Source organism: Geotrypetes seraphini, chromosome 9 (assembly GCF_902459505.1).
Source record: "Geotrypetes seraphini chromosome 9, aGeoSer1.1, whole genome shotgun sequence".
Taxonomy (NCBI): Eukaryota; Metazoa; Chordata; class Amphibia; order Gymnophiona; family Dermophiidae; genus Geotrypetes; species Geotrypetes seraphini.
Genome location: NC_047092.1, coordinates 160,086,535 through 160,102,597, shown reverse-complemented (window position 1 = coordinate 160,102,597; position 16,063 = coordinate 160,086,535). Strand labels below are relative to the sequence as shown.

Genomic DNA, 16,063 nt, shown 5'->3' with positions numbered 1-16,063 from the left:
TTCTGCAGTTACTTTACAGTGAGATTTTTTTTCTAAAAAAATTTTTCTACATTTTTTTTTCTAATCCGTATGAGGGATATATTTTATGCGACTATATTTAGTTCAATTATATTATTTTGATGGTTTGGTTGTATTTGTTCATTTATGTTGAAAAGCACCTCAAAGAAGGCAGTTGACTGAAGCAATATGAAATGCCATAGAGCAGGGTTAATAATAATCAATTTATATACCACAGGACCATAAAGTTCTATGCGGTTTACGAAATATTAAAAAAGATTACAATTAAGAGATGAAATTAGATAACCAAATAATTAGAAATAATACTATAATGATCTAGGTCAGTGTTTTTCAACCTTTGTACATCTAGGGACCAGCAGAAATAAAATAATTATTCTGTGGACCGGGATCGGTCCGTGGACAGGCGGTTGAAGAACACGGGGCTAAGTCGTGGGCCAGACCCCGCCCATCTCTACCCAATCTCCACCCCAGACCCCGCCCCCATAATAGTACTAATTGCACCTTGCACGTCCTGCACCTCATCTGGAAGCCTTCCCTCTGACGTTGCAACGTCAGAGAGAAAGCTTCCGGTTCAGGCGCAGGATGCCCATAGGAGCCACTGCCCATGGCTTTGTGCACTGAATCAGTTAGGAAGAGGAAGCTGGCTCGAAGATAACACCGCATCAATCACACTGTGGACCAGCGGATGAAGAACACTGTTTTGGGCCTGATGCACATGCTGGCCCTGTGGACCGGCAGGAAATTTCTGTGGACCGACACTGGTCCATGGACCGGTGGTTGAAGAACACTGATCTAAGTGGTTCATTACAATATCCATACCAATTAGTTGCCTAAATGTTTCAGGAACAAATGTGTCTTTAAATGTCTCCTAAATTCCACATAGTAATCAGAAAGCATTTTGGCAATGAAAATAAAATGAGCTGGAGCTGGAGCTGCCTGATAATTAGCTCCAAGGAACAGAGCAAGGCAATTGCCTTAAAATTGCATTTGTCTGTAAAGATGCAGACTTCAGAAGTCTGAAAAACAATTGTATTTTTCTCCTCCCTTACTGGAAAACCTGAATACATTGTAGAAACGATTCAGTCTAAGATGACAGAAATCAATTTTAAGTGTCTAAAGGCACAAATTAGTGCACTGCTTGTATTAACCATTATTTGCTTCTTTATAGGTTTAAAGCAAAATTCTGTAGCAGATCAGTGCTGAGCACTTTATTTGAAGGGTAAAAAATTAAAAAAAAAATCAAATCTCCATTTGAATGGATAGGGAGGCTGGGTTCCTAGTATCTGATGCAATGAACATACTGGGAAAGATCGAAGATCCATCAAGCCCAGTATCCTGTTTCCAACAATGGCCAACGCAGGTCCCAAGTACCTAGCTAAATAAGTACTAAAAAGTAGGCACCTAGCCTGCAGGGCCCACACTAAAATTGGGCATGGTTAGGGAAACAGATCATGGGTGTGTTTTTGAGTTGGTATCTCTTTGTGAATTAGGTGTCATTAGGCTCCATTATCGGCAGCTAACTTTAGGTGAAGAAAACCCTGGCATAAATATGTTGTGTAATGTTGCTTCTTAGTGTTCAAAATTTCTGATAGAACACTAAGAAGCAACATTACTGTGCTCTAAAATCGGCCCTGAAACAGCGGACAAACCAGTGGTCTGCAAAACGCCAGCCGCGTCGGCTCTGGCTCTAGTCCCGAGAGCGTTGAAAGCTCCGGTTCTGGTCCTGAATACGAAATAGTACAGAATTGAAGAAGCTCATAAATATGACATGCCAATATATCAAGACAATGAGGGGTCCTTTTACTAAAGCGCGCTAATCGATTTAGCACGTGCTAAAGATTAGCGTGTGCTCAATGTTAAGACACCCATTATCTATAATAATAAAACGCTAAGCGCGCAAGCGCACTCTTAACGCCGTGTTGCCTGATCTTTAGTTCCGTGGCCGGCAGAGTGCGCATGCGCGCTTACCACGCATCTCTCTGTCTTGTAGCGAGCTTGCCGGCTCCGGCCAGACAAAGTTCATTTTTTTATTCAAAGCCCCCACCGCGGCTCCTCTATCGAACCTCACCAGAGTCGGAGAAGACTTCCGACTCTGGCGGGGATTGGGAGAGGAGACACAGCGTCAGTTTTGAACTAAAAAATGAACTTTGTCTGGCCGTAGCCCACAAGCCTGCTGCGAGACAGAGAGATGCGTTGCCAAAATTCAGTCATAGGAGTCAAGCTTACATTTGACCGGCTCCCTTACTGCCCCCCCCTTCCCTTCCCGCGGTCCCGACTACAAACCTGCTGATTCCAGCAGCATGTGCAACACTCTACACACGCTGCTTCGGGGCCTTCTACTGCCCTGATTTGCTCTGCCGCGTCTCTAATGATGTCATCAGGGACGTGCCAGAATAAATTAGGGCAGTAGAAGGCCCCGAAGCAGCGTGTGTAGAGTGATGCACACGCTGCTGGAATTGGCAAGTTTGTCAGGACCGCGGGAAGGGAAGGAGGGGGGGGCAGTAAGGGAGCCGGCCAGACCGCGGGAAGAGAAAGGGGAGGTAGGGGAAATGCTGCTGCTGCACAGGGAAGTGGTGTGGGGGAGGGAAATGGAGGGGGAGGGAATGCTGCTGCTGTGGCTGCTGCACAGGGAAATGGAGGGGGAGGGAATACTGCTGTGGCTGTTGCACAGGGAAGTGGGGGAAGAGAAATGCTGCTGCTGCATAGGAGGCAGGGAGAGATAGATAGAAAGAAAGACAGACAGCGGGAGGAAGGGAGACAGAAAGAAAAGAAGAAAGACACAGGGGCAGAGAGAGACACAGGAAGACAGACAGACAAAGGGGGCCAGGAAGAGAAACAGACAGAAAGAAAGACAGCAGGAGGGAAAGAGAGAGATAGAAATAAAGACAGACAGATATATATTCTAGCACCCGTTAATGTAACGGGCTAAAATACTAGTATATTCTATAAATCAATTAGCATGCACTAAATCAGTTAGCGCGTGCCTTAGTAAAAGGACCTCTGAGCTTAGGCGTCAGAATGGGAGGCCACAGTGGCCATGGCTTACCCAAAGATTGGAAGTCAGAAGAGTCAGTTATGGCTCTCCTGACTTCCCCACCTACCTCCTTCCCGGCCGCTGTAATTTTAAATTTTCAAACAAAGAAAAGGGAACAGAAATTCCACAGAAAGTCCAACAGAAAGAGCACAAGTGGAGAATGAGATGGAACGCGTCTACCTTGAGACAAACAAATCCTTTATTTCTGTAAACTCAAAATCAATTACATGCAGAAACACATGAATAAAAAGTCCTATAGGTGCAATGTCCTTGTTGTAAAAGGATCCAGTTGATGGCCCGACACGGTCCGTGGTTGGAGGCAAGTTGTAGGTGTGCTTTCAGGTTAGGCGCAGGTATTTAGGGAAAGAAAACCCTGGCATATATATGGTATGCTTTAAGTTAGGATGCCTAGCAACACCTAACGCCACTTTAGGCAGTCCTAAGCACGATTCTATATAATGCGCCTATTATAGAATCATGCTCAGTTCCGCATTAGTCAGAGCAAATTTTTGGGGTGGCCTTCATGGAATCAGGCCCTTTGCCTTCAATATACAATTTTGTCAGAAAAAGAAGGTGACAGATATCAACTTGTGTTATAACTTTATATTTAGTTCAATGATAGGCATTTGACATTCAGTGCAGCCAGTAGTAAATAAGAACATAAGAAGTTGCCTCCGCTGAGGCAGACCAGAGGTCCATCTTGCCCAGCGGTCCGCTCCCGCGGCGGCCCATCAGGCCTAATTGCCTGAACAGTGTCCCTGTCTAATTTTGTAACTGCTTCTAATCCTCTAATCCTATCCCTATAACCTACCTCTACTCCTATCTGTACCCCTCAATCCCTTTGTCTTCCAGGTACCTATCCAAACCTTCTTTGAAGCCTTGTAGCGTGCTCCTGCTTATCACGTCCTCCGGTAGCGCGTTCCATGAATAGTCTCCTCTGCCCACCAACCTAGCCAGCAGATTAACCGTTCCCTTTAACTGCATCCATGACATCCTGTTGTTTTGTCTGTTTAGATTGTAAGCTCTTTCGAGCAGGGACTGTCTTCTTTGTGACTCTGTACAGCACTACGTACGTCTGGTAGCACTATAGAAATAATGAATTGTAGAAGTAATGTTATTTTCCTCTTACTGTGAACAGAATGACAGCTGCTCTCCTATTTTATGCATATCAAAGATCTTCTTTGTTACATATGAATTTTCTAGCTTTCAACATTCAGGCAGTATAGTTTACTGTTATGCAAAGAAATAATGGGTTAATATGCACCAAGGGCCGATTCTGGGAATGGTACCTGCTGCGGTAGGCACCTGCAAAACAGGTGCCTGCGTATAATTTTTGTACAGATGCCTTAAATGTAGGCCAGCGTTTTACAGGCCTCCATTTAAGTCATCCAACTCGCACCTACGGATGCCTAAGGCCACTTCCGGTATAAGCCACACCTACGCCGGCCTTAGGCATCTGTAAGCGTGCCTAGGCACTTCCGTAGGCACGAGCCAGACGTCTACTTTGTAGGTGTCGTTCGCCGCATCGATCTTTGAAAAGAAGTTTGTCCCAACTGGTTTGTTAGACAGCGGCAGAATGCCTACTGTTGCCTACAATCAGGATGCCATTTTGAGAATCAGGTCCCAGAAGCATAACCTCTTTACTAGGTCTGAGAGCATAATTTTATACTCTAAGGCAGGGGTCTCCAAAGTCCCTCCTTGAGGGTTTTCAGGATTTCCCCAATGAATATGCTTGAGATCTATGTGCATGCACTGCTTTCAGTGCATATTCATTGGGGAAATCCTGAAAACCCGACTGGATTCGGCCCTCAAGGAGGGACTTTGGAGACCCCTGCTCTAAGGGCTCCTTTTATCAAGCCGCGCTAGCGGGGTTAACACGCGCGACTTTTCATCACACGTTAACCCCCGTGCTGGCTAAAAACTACCACCTGCTCAAGAGGAGGCGGTAGCGGCTAGCACGGCCGGCGGTTTAGCGCGTGGTATTACGTGCATTAAACCGCTAGCGCGGCTTGATAAAAGGAGCCCTAAATTTCACTAACTTCTAAAATCAGGAGCATAAAACTGGATGACAACAGGGGCAGATTTAGTGTGGGGAAGAAGGTACATTTCAGAGATATTGTTGGGGTTTATTTCAGTTGCTCATTGGAACTGGATCATTTGACTTCTTGTGGGCTGTGCTGGTAAGGGCCATAGCAGCTCACGCCCTTTTGGACGCTTTTGTTAGTGGGGCAGGGAGGGAGTATAGGGGAGGGGATGGAAGAGAGATGAGGGGGGGCATTTGCTAATCCTTGTTCTTTATTATTGTTTTCTATTTGTGATTTATAAAGGAATGTTTTACAGAATATTGTTCCGTTTTATACTTAATAAAAAAAAAGATTTAAATACAAAATCATCAGTGATGGAGGCTTGTGTGGAGGTGGACAGAGTTCGCAGGAACAAGGACGGAGCTCATGGGGGTGGGGACAGGGACAGATTTTGTTCCCATGTCATTCTCTAGTGTGGGACAAGGCTCAAAGCCTTGAAACTTGTGTAGTTTCTTTATATTGTTGGTCTGGAATTTAGGCCCTCTTTTACTAAGGTGCGCTAATCAGTTAGCACACCTTAGTAAAAGAGGGGGTTAGTGTAATATTGACTATTGTATAAAGCAGTTGGCAGGGACTACATGCAGCTAGCCAGGATGCCCAAGAGACAGAGAGAAAAAGAAGGAGAGAGAGAGAGATTAATTCTCCTGTTATCTAGCCCAAGAATCCCAATTTATGGCTGAATTATTGTTATTTTTTCCCCCAATCTTATAACATAACGAGCTGCTTTCAAAGCTTTGTCATCTTAAGGTGCAAAGTTCAGGCCTGATGATTCAGGTTTCCATGTGTTTATGAAGTACAGCAGGGAGCTTCCAGATCTCCAGGATGCTGACATTTGCTCTGTGGGAGAGAAGAGGATGTCAATAATGCTTGTGTGAAAAGAATAAACAACTGGGAGTCTGGGTTGTCTTGGATAGCCCAGCAGTAGATAAATGTATACAAATTTCTTCTATACCTTGCCCCCAATATAGAAGTTTATAACAAAAATCCAACTTTATATAGTATATTTTAATTATTTAAATAAACTTATATTCCACTTATACCTAAGCGGGTTACAAAAAAACCTAATCCAACCATCCTGTCCCCCCTCCCATGCACATACCCACACACATACACTTTGAATATGTATGTGGCAGGCCAAGTCCGATTTTGGCATTTCCCGCAAGACATCCAAAAAGTAGAAAATCACTGGACTAAGGGCACCTTTTACTAAGCTGCACTAGCGTTTTTTTGCACGCGCGCTAGATGCTAACGTCTCCATTGAGCTGGCATTAGCTTTTCCGCATAGCGGGGGGGTTAGCGCGCGCTAATCTGCAGTGCGCACTAAAAACGCTACCGCAGCTTAGTAAAAGGAGCCCTAAGTGTATAGCCCTCAATGGAGACTGCCCTGACTTTGTTGGTTGGGCTGAAAACTTTTCAGCCACCCCTTCATGCATAGCCTACTATGCCATAATGTGTTATTTGAATGTTTGCCACTTTAATTGTCTCAGCTAATTCTTGCCATACACTGTGGAAAAATAAATCCTAATGAATAAATAATAAATAGCAGTAATGTCTCTCGGCTTGGGGCTATGCAACAGGCAGTGGAATCGTGAGGGGGGGGGGTCCGCCCCAGGCGCATTTTTGGTGGGGGCGCCAGCTCACATCCTCCTCTCTACCCCCCAATACTGCACACATGAGCTGCTTTTGCTTCCTCTATAATGTTCGTGGTGCGATCAGCAACCCCCAACCTGCTGATCACGCCAGCGTCGGCTCTTCTTCTGATGTCATTTCCTAGACCTGGACCTAGGAAATGACATCAGAGGAAGAGCCGACACTGGTGCGAGCAGCAGGTTGGGGTTGCTGATCCTGCCATAAATGTTAAAGAGGTGCGGGAGAAGGGAATGGGAGTGTGTGGAAGGAGAGGGTGGGGAAGGAGTGGATGGGGGTGGGGGGCAGAGAAGAGGGCGGGGAGGGGCCCACCGCCCAGGGCACCTTTTACCCTTGCTATGCCACCTACAACAGGGCACTTTTTGAGCCTTGCAACCAGAGGTCCTACATCCAGCTATCAGATGCCATTATTGCACAGTGACTACTTCCTACCTTTGATCCTTCTCTTGACAATAATACAATGCTACACCAGTTATCCAGTAGGGCCAGCCCTGCTACTAGACAGACTAGGCTTCCACTTAGGGCAGCAAAATTTGAGAGCAGCAGTAGTGGGAGGTAGATCCCCTCCCCCGTCCTCTTCCCCGTCCACCTCTTGCCACGCATACGCGTAACCCTTCCCTTCCCCCATACCTCTATAATGTTCCCGGCATGAGCAGCAACCCTAACCTCCTGCTCATGCCAGCGTTGGCTCTTCCACTTACCTCGGCTTCAGAAAATCACTCAAAACCTACCTATTCAGCAAACAAGACCCCTAACGACCCCTCCCCCGCTTACACTTCGCCCCCCCACCTCCTCCCCCGCTCTTCTCCTCCCCCATAATAGCTTCTCTCTTCCCTATCTTCCACTACCTCCCGTCATCCTCTGTCAAGTTTGGTTAAAACTTGTTTATATCTGATAAATTGTTGTAAATCCGCGTGTCAACACAGATACTACTTTAATTGATGTAAACCGCCTAGAACTCACCGGGTATGGCGGTATATAAGAATACAATTATTATTATTAATGATGTCATCAAGTATAGAATTCAATTTAAAATTGCATGTATGGTTCACAGGTCTCTATATGGAGAAAGCTCAACTGGGCTAACTTCAGCCAGCCAAGTGTTACACTCCTTCTATAACTCAAGAATGACTCAGTGCTATAAATTATTTGAAAATTTGGAACTGCCTCCTGACCTGCTTATGTCAGACCTCTTCCTACCTTCAATTTGGGAAGGTGCTAAAAGCACATCTATTTTCTTTACAGTCTTGCTATGATTCATAATGTCTATGTTGCTACTACACCCTATTCAAAGCCCTAAATGGAAATGGAGCAAGCTATCTGAACAAATGCCTAATCAGGAAAAACACATCCAGACCAAGGAGAACTCAAGCACACTCCCCCCCCCCCCCCCAAATCAAAGGCATGCAAAGCAAAAAAATATATGACGGTCTACTAGCCACTAGAGCAGCGAAAATAGACCGCCACCTCTCAAATCTGCTGACCACGACGCCCAACTACAAAACATTAAGGAAAGAACTGAAAACCATACTATTCAAGAAATTTGTCAAATGATCTAACCAAACCATATCGACCCTTCCCAGATCCCGACGCATACTATAGTTATCAACCTTGTAATCTCCCTGGGAATGCCCAGGCTAATTTCTTGTTGTAAACCGCCTAGAACTAAAAGGTATTGGCAGGATAGAAGACACCAATGTAATGTAATGTAATCTTATGTAAACCTCAATGATTCCCAGTTGACATTTGTGGGGTATAAGAAACAATATGGTATGGAATGCTTAAAGCATGGGCCTGTACTGAAAGGTCCTGTATTATTCTGATTTCCATTTTCTGCTTCGCACCCTGCTGGAGGAAATGTGGCAGATGTGGCAAGGGGAGGAATGAAGGGGAGATGCTGGACATGGAGGGGAGAGGATGAAACGGAAAGGGAAAAGAGATGCTGGCCACTTTGTGGGATAGAGAAGGGGAGTGGTTATCTGATCAAGTAGAGAAGTTGAAATGCTGTCCACCAGAGGGGGAGGGATAGAGAAAGGGAGGTGCAGGGCACAGAGGGGATTAGAGAATAGAAAGGAAGATGCTAAACAATCAAGGGGGGATTCAAGGGAAGGAGAGATTTATTATTACTGTTATTTTATTTGCTTTTATAATCTGCTTTTCCCCCCAACAAACCCCCTTTTTACGGAACTGCGATAGCAGTTTCTAGCGCAGCGAGATGCGCTGAATGGCCCGCACTGCTCCTGACACTCTTAGGAACTCAATGAGCATCAGGAGCAGCGCGGGCCATTCAGCGCGGCTCTCCGCGCTAGAAACTGCCATCACAGTTTCGTAAAAGGAGGCCAAAGTGTTTACAGAAAGGTAGCAATAAGACATTACATTAGTGATTTTTATTCTGCCATTACCTTGCGGTTCAAGGCGGATTACAGAAGAGGATTTCTGGACATCTCCAGAGGTGTTACAGAGTAGAGCAGGTTGCTTCAGAGGATTGTTATGTTTCGTACGGTGTTAATTAGTCTTCATGGATTTCTTGAATAGCAGGGATTTTATTTCTTTTCTGAAAGTTATGTAGTCTGGGGTCGCCATTAGTAGATTGGAGAGTTGGTGGTCTAGTTTTGCTGCCTATGTGGCTAGTAGGCCATCATACAGTTTTTTCTGTTTGATGTTCTAATTGGAGGGTATGTGAATGGTGTCTGGGGTCTCCTGTGTCTGGCTGTGGTAGTTTGGATTAGGCGGTTGTTCAAGTAGGCTGGGCTGTCATTTATGGATTTAAATAATAGACAGTACAATTTAAATAGTATTCTTGCTTGAATTGGGAGCCAGTGTGAGTCGAGGTATGCCTCGGTGATGTGGTTGTGTTTTCTTAGTGAATAGATTAGTCTCAGACCAATCAAACTTTTAGAATGGAATGTATACCAAAAAGATGACTAATTATAAGAGATGTTTACAAAATAAGTGGCTCATCAGAAGTTTATGAAACTGACGGTAAGAATTACAAGATCATATTTCATAGGGAAGAGAATTCCAGACCTTAGCTGATTGATTTAAAAAGAGCCATCATGGAAAGTTTTAAGCCTGAGACCTTTTACTGGAGGAAAACTCAAAAGATGACAATCAATACTTCATTGTACAGAACTCGAATGAACTAAATGCAGAAAAAAAAAGATAAATTCTCAGAAGAATGACATTCTAGAATCTTAAAAACAAAATATGACCTTTTAAAGGTAACCAGTACATCTGAATCAGCAGAGAGAAACCTGATACTTTTCTTAAATATCAATCACATTGAATCAGCTGAATCCTATTTAGCAACTTCACTGAGACCCCAGAGTAAAGAGAATTACAATAACCCAATTGAGAATGAATCAGCAGCTGAAAAAGAAATTCCTGACATTACTCCTGGTACAATTATTTCAGTGCAAGCTGAATATCTTCAATAAATATATCTAAACACAAATTATATTCATCCAAATTCTTAATATTAGAAGTTATAAGCCACGTTTCTTAAAAAGTTTTTTAACCGGAGAAAAAGACCTCAGTGTTTCTCAGGACCAAGCTTGGAAAACTTTCTATAGCAAATACTTTGTTGCCATAGAGCAGGGGTAGGGAACTCCGGTCCTCGAGAGCCGTAGTCCAGTCGGGTTTTCAGGATTTCCCCAATGAATATGCATTGAAAGCAGTGCATGCAAAGAGAACTCATGCATATTCACTGGGGAAATCCTGAAAACCTGACTGGAATACGGCTCTCGAGGACCGGAGTTCCCTACCCCTGGCATAGAGAAATACATCCTTGGTCTTAAAAAAACTCTGTTATATCTTATATCAATCACTATTGTATTACTTTGAAGTGATCACTGTTAAATCATTTATAATAGGTATTCAATATATTTCAAACAAATAAGAAAACGAGCACTTATCTCTTAGTCTTCTGATATTACAAAATCACTGCAGTCTGCAGCTGAAGCCAAGTGCAAATCTATCGCACTCAAGAGGCTAATTTAGATTTCACTTATAGGTTTCTTCTAGATATCCCATAGATTTCTTTTAGATATCCCGACAGGCCCTGTTTCGCGCATCTGCTGTATCAGGGGATTATCTGAAAAACACAATGGATCTAGTAACTTTTAAGAATAACTATTTTCTGTAAACTATATCTTACTGCAAAATTACTCACAACAAGCTCGGTTCTTTGCTAAAATCTTGAAGAAACATTGGAATTGTTTATCTATACATCCTTGCTTTCAAGATGTACAAATAATGACAGCTTATTCTAGAAATAAGAATTTACAGGAACAGCCGGGGTGGGCAAGTGGGACACTATAAATGCGGACATTGTTCAGTATGTAGTAATATGCAGGAAGGTACATCATTCATTAATCCATCTGACAAGAGAGAATATACATTAACATCATATACCACCTGCGATACGAGTGGAATAATTTATGCTATATGCTGCCCATGTAATTTATTATATATCGGACAGACTTCAAGACACTTTAAAACAAGAATCATTGAACATAGATCTTGTCTGTCATGTGGTAAAATAGTGCAACACTGTTTAGACACTAACCACACTTTTCCAGAAATGCGCTGCTGGATTATAGATCATTTGCATCCATCAAATAAGGGAGGGGATTTTAAAGTATACCTCAGACAAAGAGAACAAAAATGGATATTTAAATTGAAAACCTTTACCCCGTATGGACTGAATGCTAGAATAGAATGGCGCGCATTTTTTTTGAAGTTCTAACCGGAAGTGACTGTGATTGGCAGTTCTCCCGTTTTTAGACAACCGTGATTGGCTTCTGTGTACATCCTCCTTCGCCTTAAAAACTCGGACAGACGCCGAGCCGCCATTTCTTAAGAAGAGAATCATTGAAGCGGTAGCTCTTACTTTAGAGTGAGTAATTTTGCAGTAAGATATAGTTTACAGAAAATAGTTATTCTTAAAAGTTACTAGATCCATTGTGTTTTTCAGATAATCCCCTGATGCAGCGGATGCCCGAAACAGGGCCTGTCGGGATATCTAAAAGAAATCTATGGGATATCTAGAAGAAATCTATAAGTGAAATCTAAATTAGCCTCTTAAGTGCGATAGATTTGCACTTGGCTTCAGCTGCAGACTGCAGTGATTTTGTAATATCAGAAGACTAAGAGATAAGTGCTCGTTTTCTTATTTGTTTGAAATATATTGAATACCTATTATAAATGATTTAACAGTGATCACTTCAAAGTAATACAATAGTGATTGATATAAGATATAACGGAGTTTTTTTAAGACCAAGGATGTATTTCTCAAATCAACGAAGTATTTGCTATAGAAAGTTTCCCAGGCTTAGTCCTGAGAAACACTGAGGTCTTTTTCTCTGGTTAAAAAAACTTTTTAAGAAACGTGGCTTATAACTTCTGATATTAAGAATGTGGATTACTCCTGGTATTCCAGGACTAACACTCTACACTACTTTCCTCTCAACAATGCCTTAATCTATTTACTAAATAAAAAGATACATAGAAACACGATGGTAGATAAAGGCCAAATGGCCCATCCAGTCTGCCCATCCGCAGTAACCATTATCTCTCTCTTCGAGAGATCCCACGTGCTTATCCCAGGCCCTCTTGAATTCAGACACAGTCTCGTCTCCACCACCTCTTCCGGGAGACTGTTCATGCATCTACCACACTTTCTATAAAAAAGTATTTCCTTAGATTACTCCTATGTTCCTATGTACTTCATCCTATGCCCTCTCATTCCAGAGCTTCTTATCAAATGAAAGAGACTCAACTCATGCGCATTTACACCATATAGGTATTTAAATATCTCTAGCGTATCTCCCCTCTCCCGCCTCTCCTTTAAAGTATACATATTGAGATCTTTAAGTCTATCCCCATAAGCTTTATGACGAAGACCATGCACCATTTTAGTAGCCTTCCTCTGGACCGACTCCGTCCTTTTTATATCTTTTTGAAGGTGTGGTCTCCAGAATTGTACACAATATTCTAAATGAGGTCTTACCAGAGTCTTATACAGGGCATCAATACCTCCTTTTTCATAATATCATCTGTATCAAGTCTGTAAAGTAGCAAGAGCACGGAGTAGACAAGGACAGGGGAAATGCTTCACTATTTGGATGGTGGATTATGGAGGACAGGGTGTCAGATCCCCTTAGAACAATCCTGATATCCAGGAAGGTAATGTCATGTGTTAGAGCTATGCTGGAGTTTAGGAGGATGTAGATAACAGGGACTTCTGCTGGTGGCTTGGTTTGGGGTCAGAGGGGGACTTGTGGTGGGAGGTTTATACGAGTTGAGCGGGTAGACAGTGACTATAAACACTTTTTGTTCTAAGAGCAGGTGGGAGAAAAGCAGACAGGCCAAACAGGAGGGATGTAAACCATGTAAGCATTAATGAGATTTGAGGTATAGCAAATAAGCGAAACTTGAAACCTGAGGGATTATTTTCAAAAGTGCATTAACGACATAAAGGACATTTTGTTATGTGATCTGCGTCATTTCAGCATCTAGCTTAGGAGCCTGGCATATTCCTATAAAGCTCTCATATCCTGATTGAAACTGGACAGAAACACCCCCCACCCCCCCAGCAATAACATTCACCGTTTCATATAGCTTTGCCAATCTTCTCCCCACTGTCCCCATCCCCCACAATCTATAGTAATAAGAAGTGAGTGAAGTACAATATTGATGGAGGGCAGCAGGGTGCCCGAGGGGATTCTAAAAGCAGCAGTGATTCATTTGTGTTTTGGGAATGGCAAGCTGACTCTGATATTCTCAAAAGCTAGGAAAGCACGCATGTCAATTCTTACAAAAAAGAAAGTAATAGTTTATCATAGCATGTCATACTAGAAAGGCATTGTTTTGCCTCTTATCAAGTTACAGTGTGCTGCATCACAACATATTATATAAAATCTAGATTGAGAAAAGCCAGAGGTGTTATATCTATTGATGTACTTTCATTGACAGGTAATGAAAATCATATGTACCATATTTGATATCTTCTGTTTATGGTACCTAATTTTTATCTAGAAAACGAAAGATTTTGCATCTCAGCTCAGTGAAAAGAATTTATTTGTTTTTTCAAATTTTCTGTATCGTTCTCACCAGGGAACTCAGAACAGTTTACATGAATTTATTCAGGTACTGAAGCATTTTTCCCTGTCTGTCCTGGTGGGCTCACAATCCATCTAATGTATTTGGGGCAATGGGGGTGTGTGGGGGGGGGGAATTAAGTGACTGGTCCAGGGTCATAAGGAGCAGCTTGGAGTTGAATCTACAATCTCAGAATGCTGAGGCTGTAGCTTTAATCAGTACACCATTTTAAAAATCAAAATGTAGCAAAAGTGAGCCAAGTATAGGACAATCAAGTCATTGTGACATCACTGATGAGGTTGGCTCTTAGGCATTGGTGGAATGAGGCATTGTGATGTCACAATACCAGCTCTGGCTATCAGAGGCTGAAGCTTTTCACATTATTTATATATTCAATTTTCTATACTGTTCTCCCAGGGGAGCTCAGAATGGTTTACATGAATTTATTCACGTACTCAAGCATTTTCCCCTGTCTGTGCCTGGGGCAATGGGGAAATTAAGTGACTTGCTCAGGGTCACAGGGTGCAATTGGACATATCACGTTGTTAGCAGAGTTTCAGATTTTACATACATGTAAATCACAGTATGCAGGGGATGAGTGACAATGTACTACTGAGGTTTTTGAGGTAATAACATCTGCCATCTAGAGAAATACATATACCACCTAAGAGCATCAAAGCTGCTAGTAATTGAGATAGTCATCCCTGTGCATTAGGCCTTATTCTATAAGGTAGCACCCGAGTGCTATATTGACTAAGGGGGTGGGGGGGTGGTACACATAGGTGGAGAATAGGCAAATCATTGTTGTGTCTCTCCATTATGCACATAGTTTAAACAATATTATAAACTATGCATGACACTTGGTACATCTAGGTACACCAACTTACACTGCTAACCTAGATTAGGGAAGAAAAAATATTTAATAGGTTCAAAGGACTATTAAAAAGCTGGCTTTACAAGGACGCATTTGAATCTTAAAATTCGACTTTATACGGATACATTTGAATCCTGTTATCACCTGAGGCCACTTCTTTCTAAAGGAAACTTAATGGGTAATAATTCCCACCCCTATTGTTCTAACCCTGTATGTTTCCCTTTTTCTCTAATTTATTGTAGTTCAACCCGCCTCCCCCATGTTCGTCTGGTATTGTCTTTTAAAAAAAAAATTAAAAAATTCTTTATTCATTTTTAAAACTTTCAACAAATGCAAAATAAGATTAAAAAAACATTTTATACTTTAAGATCACATAATATTCTAACAGAAACGAATTCAAATCAAATATCCCACCCCTCCCAAATACCCAAACAATTAACTTCAATTATAAGAAAACAAAAATCATCCCCATCCCCCCCCCCCCCCATCCTGGACGTGTATATTTGAAGGGAATAAGTGATATTCATTCTTTACGTCTGGTATTGTCCGAGTCTAGTGTCAATTGAGTTTTGCTGGTACCCCGATTTTTAATCTGCACTTCATTTTGAAATATGATATTGCGATTGAATCAAATTTTTAAATAAAGTTGAAACTTAACCCCCTCTTTTACAAAGATGCGCTAAGCTTTTTAGCGCGCGCTAAATGCTAACACCTGCATGTTATCCTATGGATGTGTTATCGGTTAGAGCACGTGTTGATTTAGCGTGCGCTAAATCCACGCTAAAACGCGCACATCTTTGTAAAAGAGAGCCTTAAAAACTTGAAACATTAACATTTCATTTATTTGAACATTTAGGCCCTTTTTTACTAAGGTGCGCTAACCGATTAGAGCGTGCTAAACGCTAACGCGTGCATGTTAATTTATGGATGCGTTAACGTTTAACGTGTGCTAATTCAATTAGAGCACGCTAATTGGTTAGCGCACCTTAGTAAAAGAAGGGGTTAGTTCACCTTTATTCAAAGCAGGTTACAAAAATAAACATACATGATAAATCCAGTAAAAGACCTCTGAACAAAAATGAACAATATAAAACAGAACAGTCTACAGTCTGTCCACAGTCATTGTGATATTGAACCTGAAGCAGAAGTTGCTGTTTTGATAATCTTTTACGTTTCATGTTTTATTTAAAATTTGATTAATCGCTTAATCATACTTCTATGCGATATACATAGCTAAAATCCATACCACTTTCAGGAAAACAATACAAACAACATCTTGACAGACAAAACTTACACAACATAAGG

At 42.1% G+C, this 16,063-nt stretch overlaps 1 protein-coding gene across 1 annotated transcript in view; it reads left to right on the top strand.

Annotated features, from left to right (window-relative positions):
• Positions 1–16,063, top strand: part of GPR149 (G protein-coupled receptor 149) — a 64,280-nt gene that overhangs the window by 35,701 nt on the left and 12,516 nt on the right. The gene's annotated exons all lie outside the window — the stretch shown is intronic.